We start from the raw sequence: 14273 nt of genomic DNA, 5'->3' as shown, positions 1-14273 counted from the left end.
ATATATAGCTACCTATATAATATGTTTTAAGACATATATACAAAAATTTTGCAGCTAAGGAAAAAAGAATATTACGATTGAGGTGATAAAATCTATCTACGTAATTGGGCGCTAGGATTGGCGGCCGTAGCTTAGCGGTCAAGATACTAATTTGCTAAACTAGATCGATTCTCGGCATCAATAATGACATTTTCATTTCTAAAAATGATAACGAGCCGTCACCGTGTTTCAGAGGGCACTTAAAGGTGTCGGTTCCCTGGGCTAGTTAGTGTGCATCGACATTAGCTACCTGAAACAGGGTTAAATAAGCAATTTGCATATAATTATATATAAGCATATTTTTATAGCGCTACGAGTATTGTAGGGCTATGTCTTTATGTTATTCAATTGGCTTATTGTACATATTACATATTCCTTTATAATACTTATCCCAGGATTCTGAAACCATGTAGCAGCTTATACAGGTGTAGTAAATTGGTACTATATATTTTTGTAGTCACTTCTTTATCTCCAAAAAGTGTTTGCCACCTGCGATCTAATGCCTCGTAGTCATGCAAGATATGGTAGACTTACCTGCTGCAGAGTCTGCTGCACAAGTCTCCTGAAACAGACCCATTGTAGGTAGGTGTCCCTTGACTGGCACATGTCCAGTAAGCAAGTCTGTTATTACTCTAAACTGATTAATGCTTATTTTCGGCGGAGCTTTAGCACTATTAGCACATTTCTGTTCCAATATCAATTTTGATATGTGTTTGATCGAGTATATTTTGCAAGTAAAGGGGACGATGTTTTTGCTGCATATCGCCTGGAACCCATACTGGTGTGACACTGTTATGTTCCGCCAGTCTTTCAAGTTTCTCTTGGCATTCTCACACTAGCCTAGATTCCACCTTCGGCCTTATGAGTGCCTCCGTGGCTGCTTGGCTATCTATGAATATTTCTGCGCTCAACCCTTCTGCAGTTTTAGATCCGTCTGTGTACTATGTATAACCCTGCAGTCTTGGTCGAGTGTTTCTTCGACCCCAAGGCTCTCGTAGTCTGATGTTTACTTGGAAAGGTACTTTAGAACTATATGTGAGTACCATATAGTCTTTGGAGTTACAATCCATAACAAACTCTTCTGTACCTCTCTACTTAACTTGATTTTTCTTCTTGATGTGCCTATCCGTAACAAATGTTGACGATTATCAGGGCAATCTTTATTTTATATGCTTCAGCGAGGAAAAGCTACACAGATATTGTGTTAAACCAGTTTTTGAGTTTATTTAACCAAGGTATTCCTCTTCTTTCTAGACCGCGCTTTCCAAATATCTTTCCTTGTAAGATTGTAGGAGGGCATATCTATATTCATTTCGCCTAATGTCTCCGAAGTATTGTAGCTTTCGAGATTTGAGGTTGTCTCGCACTTCTCGGGGTTTCTTCATTCTTCTGAGGAAATCTTAATTTGTGACTCTATCAGTTCACTGAATCTTAAGTATTCTCCGATATAGCCACATCTCCACTTCCAATCTTCTGCACATATCTTTGTTTAAGGTCCACGATACTCGAGTCTAAGACGTAGCATCGCAGCATTCCTTTTATATCAAAATAAAGATTGTAGCTCTTAAAGATGGATCAATCTTTTCAGATGCTGGCTCTTATCTCCTGGGTGTTGGTTCATTCTTCATTTATTATGGTGCAGAGATGCTTATAGTGTTTCGCTTTTTATGCTAGAATTTGTTTGACGTATAAATGACCTTCCGTTATCTCTTTCTTGCTTATTATCATAAGCTTTGTCTTCTTTACGTTTATATTGAGTCCATATTGTTGACTGTAATACGTAATTTTGTTTATAAGGACTTGCAGATCTTTTAGGTTGTCCGCAGATATAATAGTAACATCGGCATATCTGTTGTTCAGATCATAAATCTTATTCTCTCAGAATAAGAGGCAGACAAACAGGAGTAATAATAGTCGCGCGAAGAAGAAGAAGAAGAAGAATTTAAATCTTTGATGTTTTTTTCTGAAAATATTATTTAATTTTTGCCCAGAGTTGTTCAACTTCTCTCTATATTGTTTCTGATATTTTTTAGCGATTAGTCTCATTTATATTCTTTTCTCTCTTACATATCTGAATATTGTTATTCTCAGAATGTTTTATTCTGATTATATCATCAGGTTCTCTGTATGTTTTGGTATTCGTAATAAATTCTCTTTCGTCGTGTTGTGTTGGAGATAGTCAAGATCCAGGTTCCATTGTGTATATTTTTACATTAAAAATATAACTATTTTTTACTATCACTTTCTAAAAAAACTGTAACTATTTTCCTGTGTAGTATATATGAAAAATCATCCATTTTCGTTTTGTTTTGTGGTGAAAATTATATTTTTTAATTGTGGGAATGAAAATTGTCTCCATAACTGTGTTTTATTTGAATTTTTCTAATATATCTGTTATATACCAGGCTTACTCCAGCTTATTGGCTTATTGTACATCTTCTATTTATTCATAATACTCATTCCAGAATTCTGGAACCCTGTCCCAGCTTGTATATGTCTAGTGGATGGGTACCACATGTTTCTCATACCTCTCTCTCTCTCTGGAAAGGTACTTTACATTTGTTTAGTACATGGTCAGAAATCATCACCCATACCGTATCCTTAATTTTATAAGAGGTTACTGTATACTAAGCATTATCTTATTCAGGGTTTATCACGCTCCATAGCTGCTGTTGGTATGCCCGTCAAAGTCAATAAAATTTCAAGACAAGGAAGTCTATGAACTTTACTTACTTTGAGAATGGCACTTTTTAATGCCCCTTTGGCCAGCCTTACACATATGTTATTGCTATTTTATCAACATGTTATATCTCCAATATAGCAAGTCTAGTTTTAAAAACCAAATTTTTCCATGAATGAATTTATGTCATTAAAATAGTTACCGCGCTCTTGGTTAATAGTTATATCTGCTAATTCCAAGTGTTTGGACTCTCTTTCCCTTGGATTTCATCGTCTTACTAGATTTGTAATGAGAGATCTTCAGACATGTAATGACAGGTTCCAAATATAGGTTGCTAGAAAATATTATGCAGACAAACGCAGTCCAGGATAAAGAAAGACTTTATGGTTGAAGAACTTGCGAGATTGGTATGGTATTGATACAAGCATGCTATTTAAATGATACAATGTATTGATACAAGCACGTGGTAAATGAAGAAGACCAGATCTGTGTTGTTAAGGAGCTGGATAGTCTTAACAATTTGTCTTAAAGAATTATTCATTGTATTTGTATTTTTCGTGGCTCCTGGCAAATCCAAATCCCTATGAAAGTGGCTGTTAATGAGGTATTAAGAAACAATGATTTTAGTAACTTTATTTCACTGAAAGGCATCTAAATTACTCTTGCTGAAACAATCTCAGACCTGGATGCCATATTATATTCATGCAGATTTTATTGTCTGGTTAGAGAAGAGTATGTTATTATAGATAAACAGAGTCGACCCTCACCCGAGGTAACGCAGTTGTTCGGATATAATAAGATATTCTTTGTAAACACAATGAAGCCGATGTTATTTAGTAACAAAAAAATTATTCAAGACACATAGTATTACAACCATACACAATGTACAATAAGCCAATTGGCTGCAGTACAGGCAATATATTTTTTTATACTTGACACTGAGCTCCTCTAGTTTCTATTCAGCATGAGCCTTCCAGCGACGGCTAGCACATAAGTTAACACCTAAATATTTTGCTAGATTAGATTGTGGTATCCAAGTATTAATCAAACTACCAAACATGTATTGTTTGTAAAATTAATGTTGACGGTTACGTTTCGAACAATTTAATTTGGCACTATGTTATCCAGTTATTAATTGTGCTAAAAAGGATTGCAGATTTCTTGTTGCTTCTTCATAATTTTTACCTACAGCCAGTATGGCAGTATCATCAGCGAATGTGGCTATTGTTTTAGAAACTGACTCAGGGATATAAATGATGTATGGTAGCCACACACTACCTTGCAATACTCCAGCATTAACTTCTTTTAGTTCCGAGTTAGCTTTTTTCTGCTAAACCCTAAAAAATCTATTTGAAATATGTAGTACCAACAATTACATGTATTTCTCAGCAAAATCTTGCCTTATTTATATTTAATTCCTTCCTACCATACTGTACCAAAAGCTTGCGCCATATCAAGAAAGATATTGGTGCATATTTTCTTTTCTTCTAATCTATTATATCCGTTATTCTATAGACTTGTTATATACTAGAGACTCCTTCTTGAAATCCAAATTGGGGTGACATAATTAGATATTTAGCTTCTATATATACGAGGTTTATCCTTTTTAATAATATCTTCTCGTTGTAGTTATAAAATTAGAGAGTAAAGAAATAATGAATAAAAAACCGCAGAGGTGATTTCGATACTAAAAAGAATTAGCTCTGCATATAGACTATATGCATGAATTGTAAATAATAGATTAAAAATAATCACTGATGTGTTGCTACTGAAAGAACAGAATGGCTTTAGCAAAAGCAGGTCTTGCAACGATAATATAACCATATACGGCAGCTAATTGAAAAACACAGGGAATACAATTTAGAAATGCATATTGAAACACGAGCAAGAGGCACACTCGTGGTACACGAATTTTAATAACTTCACGACCGTAATCATACCCTTTTCGTAAGAGAGTTTTTATGGCAAATGTGCAGACCTTTGTGGTATAAGCATGTCAAACTATGTACGGGGTGATATCAGACAGGATTTCATAAAATTTGACAAGAAACACCAAGAAAAGACGATGGTTTACAAAGGAATGGATTCAACAAAGAAGTCGTACTAATTTAATGATGAGAGAATCTATCGGCCAAACTGAAATTGCAAAAAACACTTCGATATTTAGCTACTAGAGACTCTAAACTAATTAAAAAATTAGAGCGAAAAAAAATAAGTAAATTTATAGCAGAAGTTTTGAATGCAGTTTGTGATGTTCTAGAAGAACTTGTCCAGATATTTACTCAAACGCGATATTGCTGTATTACATACATCTACATTCTTAGTTTTATGTTCAACATCTACTGCATTGCTTTTTGACATGGCCTTCATTCTGGTTGGTATTCTCGCTGTATTTTCTTTTGCTTACTTGAATAAAAGCTAAACCATGTTTTTGTTTTAAGCGGGCGAATTTTCCTATTATTTTTAAAATTTTGGAGCAAAAGTTGCAGCAAGATTGCTTTTTATTAAGTTTATCAAAATGCAACCAAACATTGCTTTTGGGTGATGTCTTTTTTAATTTTATTAACTACAAAACAATATTCACTCCAAATACCAAATAAACGAAATAAAGATAGGAAAGGCAACTAAAGCTTATTATAAACACACATCATTCGGCATAATTTGAAGTGCATATTGACCCCGACTAGTGTTGCCCAAAATCGGTCTTGGTCTTGTTCTTGCGTTTTCGCAAAACCAAGATCAAGACCAAGACAGTCTAATTTTAGCAAGACCAAGACTGATCGTGCAAGATTTGAGCAAGAAAACGACTAAGCCTGCGAGACTCTTGCATCTTGCAGTTAGGACTGAGTGTCATTTTAGGGAGTATAGTAGTTCGGGTATACGCTTAGAGACTCAATAAGATGCAAAAAAATATGTAACAAAAATTTAGAAAATTGGACTTTGCAATGCGAATTACGAACAATTACATAAACATACATAGCAAATCAAAATATTGTTACGTACTCAGAGGTCATAATTCTTCTTCTTCTTCCTCCTCTCTATATAAGCAATTCTGCTTACTCATTGGCAGATTAATACCTCTCATTCTGCTTATGTGGTAATGCCGTTCTTTTTTCTATTTTGTGTCCATTCATTTATATACTATATGTTATATTTTCTTTTAATATCTTCACTTCTCTTTCGATCTCTCAGCGCATTTCCTGTAATTCTTCTCAGTACTCTCATCTCTGCCGTTTCCAAAAGCCTTTGCATTGTGGCTGTGTTGGGTCTTGTTTCTGAGGCATATGCCATTATTGCTCTTACACTGGCTTTATCAATTCTTGACTTCATCTCAGTGTTAATGTGTCTGTTTCGCCATATAGTGTTATTAAGGCATCCTGCCAGTCATAATTACAATGTAAAAATAAAATATTTTGTACATTTTCCCAGCAGACAACTTCTTCGCTCCGAAATTAATTGTTCAGATTTTGAGAATCTTCTTCTTAGAGTGCCATATCCCTGCGGAACGTCGGCGACTACCATGCTTATAATATTGTTATACTGATCTCGGTCTTGCGCTACGTGTAGCAATTGATCCGCTGTCAAACCTGTCCACTGCCGCAAATTCCTCAACCAAGAGAGTTTCTTCCGTCCTATCCATTTCTTTCCTTCGATTTTACCGCTGAGAATTAGCCGAATGAACTCATATCTTGGTCCTCTGATTATATGTCCAAGATATTCTAGTTTACGCCTCTTAATAATATTTAATAGAGTTCGTTGATGTCCCATTCTTCGAAGAACTTCTTCGTTTCTGGTTCTGCTAGTCCATGGAATTTTTAGTATTCTTCGATACAACCACATCTCAAACGCCTCGTTTTATTTTATTCATGATATCGGCGTTTAAAGTCCAAGTTTCACATCCATACAAAAGTACAGACCATACGTAACATCTTGTAAACTTTTCACGGATTTCCAAATTTAATGAGTTATTGGATAATAGAGGCTTGAATTTTTGAAATGAGTTTCTTGCCTGTTCAATTCTACATCGAATTTCGAAGGATGGATCCAGATTTTGGGTAATCCAACATCCAAGGTATTTGAATCTCTGAACTCTCTGCAGCGGTTGTTGGTTTAATATCAGTTGGGTTGCGCCGATATCCACTTTACTGGTCACCATGTATTTAGTTTTATCGATATTTATCGACAGGGCGGCTATTTTGAGAATAGCCGCCCTCTAATCATAAAAATAATCTTCTTGCATTGCAACGCCGACAGTAATATTGTATCGAAACTTTTTAAATATGTGTCACCTTAGCTGATAAAAAATATAATAAGGTTATTTTCCTTATTAATAATTTAGTTAATAGGATTCTATATCACAAATCTTATCGGGCCTGACTAAACATCGTTTCTGCTGAGTGTGCGATGATATCATTCAGTTAAACAAAATTTGCTGAAAGGGCACGGCCAGTATTCAAAAGTAACGACACAAATTAATAACAGATAATGTCAGTTACCGAGTAAAAAAATACCGAAATATTTAAAGTAACGAAGAAACGATATACATATAATTCTCGGTTTGGTATTCGGCACTTAGGGTATTGTATAGTAATGAATATAAAGTAACGAGTAGTTACTTTTTTGACATCACTTAACTTCATTCCCAATTGAGCTTTCATTCGAGTCTAAAGTATTAATTGTTTTTCATCTAATCTTAAAAATACATACAAATTTATGTCATTAATTTGGTTTTTTTTTGTATTTTAACCATGTTTTAGCACATGTAGGCTTATTAAATGCAAACGTTTATTAAGAAATAGATTGACTCCCGTGAGATATGGTAGATAGCTCAGTTAGTTAGACCATAGGCAAGACCAGGTGTATTGGCGCAACACCAAGACCAAGACTGTCTAAGTATCATCTTGTTCTTGCATTTGGGTAACACTAACCTCGACCTTGCACTTGTCACGACTGACTACACGATCCAAAAATCAAACAAGTTTGATCTTCTCACAATCGTAATTAGGCTGCTTTTGCTTGGACAATCCTAGAATGTATTTCTTCGTTACTCCATGCTTTTGATGTTATTTAAAGTCGCAAGTATTTGAAGGTTTCAGTTGATTTTATAGTTCTCATTTCAATTCGTGGGCTTTCTGATTTTTCTTCTGTAACTAAATACTTAGTTTTTTGAATATTAATTGTAAGGCCCCACTTGGGCCTTCAGAGAGGAGTCCGCCAGGGTTGCGTGCTGTTCGCACTACTCGTCAATGTCTACAATGAAGCGGTATTTAAAGAAGTGCTATCAGAATCAATTTATCAATGGAGTTACCCGTCAATATTGACTATCAAAGGAAGGAAACTTGAGTACTTAGGCTATGTTATAAGAGCGCAAGGATACATATTATTGCAGCTTATTATGCAGGGCAAAATTCGAGGAAAGCGAAATATGGAAAGACAAAGAATATCGTGGCTTAAGAACTTGAGCAATTGGTTTGAATGCAGTAGTACAGAACTATTTAGAGCTGCAGTCACCAGGTTCCGCATAGCCATGATGATTTCCAACCTTCGATAGAAGAATAAACTTAAAGAAGAAAAGGTAGGTCTTTCCCATTTTTAGCATAATGACTGTATCGTTAGCATAACGAATGATATTTATAGTTTTACCATTTATCTTGATCCCATCTGTACAGTTTTCATTTTCTTGTGAACATAACTCTTCAGAGTATATATTAAATAGTAATAGTGAAAGTACACAGCCTTGTCTCATTCCTCTGCTTGTGTTGCGCTTCCTTGTTATTTTCATCTATTGTTACCACAGTCTCTATTCGCTTCAGATATTCTATATGAGAATGATATGCTTAACTTTATCGAAAGCTTTCTCATAGTCCTTAAAAGCGACATAAAGGTATTTTTGTTAGTCTCGATACTTTTGAGTAAGAGTTGTGAAACTATAGGAGCTTCTCTTGTTCCGAAGCAATTACGAAACCAAACTCTCTATTACTCATATCTGCTTCACACTATCTAAATATTATTATAATATGTATTGTTTTCAGTAATTATTGTGTCATTCTTCTTCTTCAAGTGCCATCTTCGTTCCGAAGGTTGGCGATCATCAGGGCTATACGTATTTTCGAAACTGCTGACCGAAACAATTCGTTGCTGCTACAGCTATACCATTCCCGTAGATTCTTTAGCCAGGAGTTTCGTCTTCTTCCTATGGACCTTTTTCCTGCTATTTTCCCTTGCATAATTATTCGAAGCAGTTCATATCTTTCGCCTCTTGTAATGTGTCCCAAGTATTGCAGTTTTCGTTTTTTGATCGTAAATATGACTTCCTTTTCTTTATTCATTCTTCTCAAGACCTCGACATTTGTGACTCTCTCGGTCCATGATATTCTCAGGATTTTGCGACACATCCACAGTTCAAATGCCTCTATTTTTTTGGTATCAATCTTTTTCAACGTCCATGACTCCATTCCGTAGAACAGCACAGAAAGTACGTAACATCTCATCAGGCGAAGTTTCATTTCAAGGCTCAAATCTCTTCCGCAGAACACTCTCTTCATTTTAGTGAATATGGATCTGGCTTTTTCTATTCTTATTTTGATTTCTGCTGAGCTATCGTTGTCTTCATTTATTAAAGTGCCTAAATATTTTTATTTGCTAACTCGATCGATAATTTCATTGTGTAAATATAAATTTTGGACATTTTGTGTTGATTTCGATATTACCATAAATTTAGTTTTCTTTATGTTCAAAGATAGTCCATATTCTTCGCTGCAGTCTGCTATCTTATTCACCAATATCTGTAGCTCTTCAAGTGTTTCTGCGATCAGAACGGTGTCGTCGGCAAATCTCAGATTGTTTAATCTAACACCATTTATTTTAATACCTACGGATTGCTCAGAGAGTGTTCTATTCATTACGTCTTCGGAATAGAGATTAAACAGGGTTGGTGACAGTATACACCCTTGTCTCACACCTCGCTTTATTTCAATTTCTTCAGTGGTATTATTCTCTACTCTCACTACTGCTTTCTGATTGTAGTACATATTTGCTATTAGTCGGATGTCTCGTTTATCTAAATTCTTTTCTGTCAGGAGTCTGATTAGGTGATCATGCCGCACTTTATCAAAGGCCTTTATTGTGTCATTAACCTGATCAATCTAAAGTCATACAGTATTTGGTTTCTTGGTTTTTGGTAATGGAACAAAGCTCCATAGTACGTATCTCACCAGATTTGTATATATTGCTAAAGAGCATATTTATTGTGCTTATATTGTCCTCATGTATAAGTATAATCAGCTCGATGTGAACTATATCTGGCACAGGGACACTGCCAAATTTCGAGTTGTCTATTTGTCTTGGTTCTGTCCTTTTCAGTGTCCACGAAGAGATCTTCACTATATTTAGTTCATACTTGTTTCATTTCATCTGGGATGTTAATAGGTTTATTGTTTTTGGCAATAAATCGGTTAGATAATTCTCTTAATTTTTTATGGACGTTGTAATGATTTTGTTTTTTGTAATTCATTCCTTTATCTCCATGAATGTTTTCCTTCATCCAATTTTTTTTCGCCTCTTTTATTGTTCTTTATTAATTTATGTTTTTTTTCTGTATTTTCTAGGTTTTTATTTCTATATTTTCTTTTTTGTTCCATGATTGTATTTCTTGAGTCGTCCAAGCTTTGTGGATTCTCGTCTTTTGTAGAGTTTTGTTCTGTGTCGTTATAGCAAAATTTTTAGTTTTGCTTTACATAATGTTCACATTTTCTTCAGTGTTTTTCATTTTTAATGTTAACCTTTTCCTTTCTTAATTCCATTATAAGTTTTATATAAGTTTATTATCTTTTTTACCTTCAGGTTCACTTTTGAAACAAGGAGGTTATGGTCTAATAGGAGATATACTCCAGGGTAAGTCTTAATGCTTATAATGGAATTTCTAAAATTTTCGGTTGATCAGTATAAAGTCGATCTGACCTCTAATGCAATTTTGTTCATATGTGCATAATTAACAGAAATAAAACTTTTTTAGTGAAATTGAAATATGATATCCTTTAGGACAACAGAGCTTTACAATAATAATTCGTCTTGAAAGTTCGTTAAGTTCGTTTAGCAACGAACTTAAATTGGTAGTAGTAGCTCGGAATGACTACTACTGGTAGTTAAGAAATTTAGTGAACTGTGTAATAGATAATAAAAAAAACTCCAATAAACGTAGCAATAAAATAAGTAAAGAGAAAAATACGAGCGCTGTAAGTATATATGAATATAAATACTTTATTTTTCAATTAAGTAGGATCATTTGAGTATTAATCTGTTTTTGATTTTTGAACAGGGAAATATGAAGAGAATGTACTAAAAATATAAAGTAAACTATAAGGCGGGGATGAAAAGAGAAAAAACTGCTAATATACAGAACAAGTGATGAATTTATCCTGAGGTAACTAGGTATCTCATATGCTCTAAAGAAGTAACTAAATATTCGAAACAGTAGCTAATTTTAATAAGAAAAGCAATATATAAAATAAATACCAAACGAATGAAATGTAGAGCTACAATGAGAATGAGTTGGTATTGTTTATATACTATAAAGACGAAGTCAACGGTTATACTAATAATAATACTTATATGCTAATAATTAAACAAATGATTTTCGTATGGATTAAACTGTAACATGGTAATATTAAATGAAAAACATAAGATCAAAAACTAATAGGAAAGGATATATGGAAATATATCTGAGAAAAATGTAACGTAGCACCGTATCAGTCAAATCTGTAGAACTGATGTAGATGCAGTGATAACAGAAGGAAAAAAAACAAAGAAAGAAAAAAGAAACACATGATATAATTCAATTATTGTTTGTATTAGTAGAAGATAAATAAAAATATATAAAATTAGAAAATTCCACACAGGAAAAATATCTGAAACACGTTAAAATGAACAGAACCTCAACGATAACAAAGATTTAATTAATAAAAAACATTTACAATGAAAACAAATAATATATTCTTAAAGATAATTGGTGTTAAATTGTTGTGTAACATTCTTTTTAATAATTTATCATTACTGATAATAAATATTGCAAACAAATAATTATTTATGTGAATAAATGACTTACCACTTATCACACTATGTTCTAACACTATCACCTAGGTCTCAAATGCAGTCACTTAACCAAAATAAACACTAAACGACCCCAAAGCAGAAATAAACAGTTTATCACGAAAATGTCACCTGACAGAATGTTTTTAAGCACTTAAGCGGTACCAGCAAGAGGTTAATGAAATTTAACAAAGAACTCGCGTTCTTACGCAGAGCTTTCAGCGCTAACCAAGACTTAACTGAGGCTTGTGACTTGATGAGCTTTTGCCACGCCTCGCTGGTGGAGGTGGGGAAAATTCACCTCCCTAAACCACATTTTCTTATCTTATTACCATAAATTTGTGGTAGATTTAAAATGTAGTGAGTTGAACAGGTCTCTCATATGTTTTGCATACTTGCATTCTTGGAGTTCTTTTTAAATTACAGTGAATTTGTTGGAAAAGTATATTTTTAGATATCGCGGATCCTGCGTCTAAATTTAGAAATTTTGCCTGGTGTGTTTAAAATTTATTGTGGTTTAAGTATATTTATGTTATATATTAAACGATATGTTTATTTATTTATTGGTTTTATATGGTTATTGAAGACCAAAAAGTGTTTCAATAATATAATCTCTTTGAATAATTCAATCGTATATGTTCATGTATGTAAACAAGATCATTTTAAACTCTTTTTCTAAAAAATGAGACTTATAAGATAAATTTGAGAGATAGACCTTGATAGGGGAAAATAAAAAGTTCAAAAGTTCAAGATAGTGTAGAAATAAGGATGGCAATTCTATTAAGGCACTAATAAAATTTAAAAAAGTGTGTGACATAACACATTTTTTTTACAAATTTTAAAATTTTCTAAATAGTTGTCAAACGACGTCTCACGTTTTTAGAATGTAGGGCGTTTATAGAGTATATACATATATATATATATATATATATATATATATATATATATATATATATATATATATATATATATAGGTTCTTGAACTCCTAAGTGGAGCATAGAGCTTCAGTGAAAACGCGCCATCGGGTTCTGTTTTGCGCTAAGGCCTTCAGCTCATTCCAAGACTTTCCTTGGCCTCTTATCTCGTCCATGATGGATCTTCTCCAAGTTTGTACTGGGCGACCTCTTTTTCTTTTCCCTTGAGGGTTTCACTCTAGGGCAGTCTTTGCGATACTGGAACTATTTATTCGGAGTGTGTGACCGATCCAACCCTACTTTCTGGCCTTAATTTCATTTTGTACCCTCTTTTGTTCGGTCAGGTGTAGCAGATCTTGGTTTCTGATGGTGTTAGTCCAGAATATATAGCTATGTTAAAAAGAAACGGAGAAAGCACGCATCCCTGTCTAACTCCAGTAAGTACGTCGAATTCGTCACTGTTGATCCCATTGTGTGTCACGCTGCATTTCGCATCAGCATATAGTAACTTTATAATAGAAATTATTTTTTGCGGGATGTTTCTTAGCTCTAGAATTTTCCATACAGCAGCGTGAGACAAGCTATCAAAGGCACGTTCAAAATCAACAAAAACCATGTATAGGGGTGTGTTCCATTCAACCGATTGTTCCATTATTACCCTCACAGTATTAATGTGGTCTATGCAGAAGGATTCTGGTCTAAAGCCTACTTGATTAGCTCGAAACTCAACCTTATTTGTTATTCTTTTCAGTATGATGGTCGTGAAAATTTTATTTATGACAGTAAGCAAGGTTATTCCTCTCCAATTTTTGGACAGTGTGAGGTTGCCTTTTTTTGGAAGCTTGATAATGTTACCTTTTTTCCAGCTCGCTGGAATGTGGTTTGTTTCCCACACCTCTCGGATTATTGGGAGCAAAAGTTCAGCAGTTAGATGCGGATCAGCTTTAAGTATTTCAGCAGCAATTTTATCGATTCCCGGTGACTTGTTGTTTCTCAGAGATTTGATAGCTGCTATTATCTCCGTTTTGGAAGGGGCCTCGCAAGAAATATGCAAGTCTATATTCTGCGGGTTTTCGACAATTTCGTCTGCGTTATCTCTGGGAATACCTAGCATCTCCTTAAAATGCTCTTTCCATCTCTCTACTTGGTCATCTGTTGTAGTAAGCAATTCGCCTGTCTTGGATCTTACAATGTTCGAACAGTTGGACCCTTTTTGTGTTAGTCGTCTAGTAATTTGGTAAAGCTCCCTAGTTATGTTGTGTTGTGCAGCTGTTTCTGCTTGTTTTGCCAATTCTTCGGCCCACCTACTTTTGTCTCTTCTTGCTTTTCTTTTAACTGATTTATTTATTGTTTGATATTTCTGTTGTCGGTGTGTTCTTCTTTCTACAGTTCTTGCTTGCAGGATATCTTTTTTTCGTTGTTTTCTTTCTTCGATAAGATTCCATGTTTCATCTGATATCCATTCCTTTCTATCTTTCTCTTTTTTACCCAGTTTGTCTTTAGCTATTTCTGTCAAAACATCTGCGAAATCTTTCCAGCTATTTATTTCACG

At 34.2% G+C, this 14273-nt stretch overlaps 1 protein-coding gene across 2 annotated transcripts in view; it reads right to left on the bottom strand.

The window, feature by feature from the left end:
* LOC140435027 (GATA-binding factor A-like) overlaps positions 1-12049 on the bottom strand; it is a 179843-nt gene extending 167794 nt beyond the window's left edge. For both annotated transcript variants that reach the window (XM_072523697.1, XM_072523699.1), the window contains exon 1: positions 11823-12049. The gene's annotated coding sequence lies outside the window, so the exon portion shown is untranslated. The remainder of the gene's footprint in view (positions 1-11822) is intronic.
* Positions 12050-14273: the final 2224 nt, after the last annotated feature.

Source organism: Diabrotica undecimpunctata, chromosome 2, assembly GCF_040954645.1.
Source record: "Diabrotica undecimpunctata isolate CICGRU chromosome 2, icDiaUnde3, whole genome shotgun sequence".
Lineage (NCBI taxonomy): Eukaryota > Metazoa > Arthropoda > Insecta > Coleoptera > Chrysomelidae > Diabrotica > Diabrotica undecimpunctata.
Note: the sequence above shows the minus strand (reverse complement) of the source record. Positions and strands in the feature narration are given on the sequence as shown.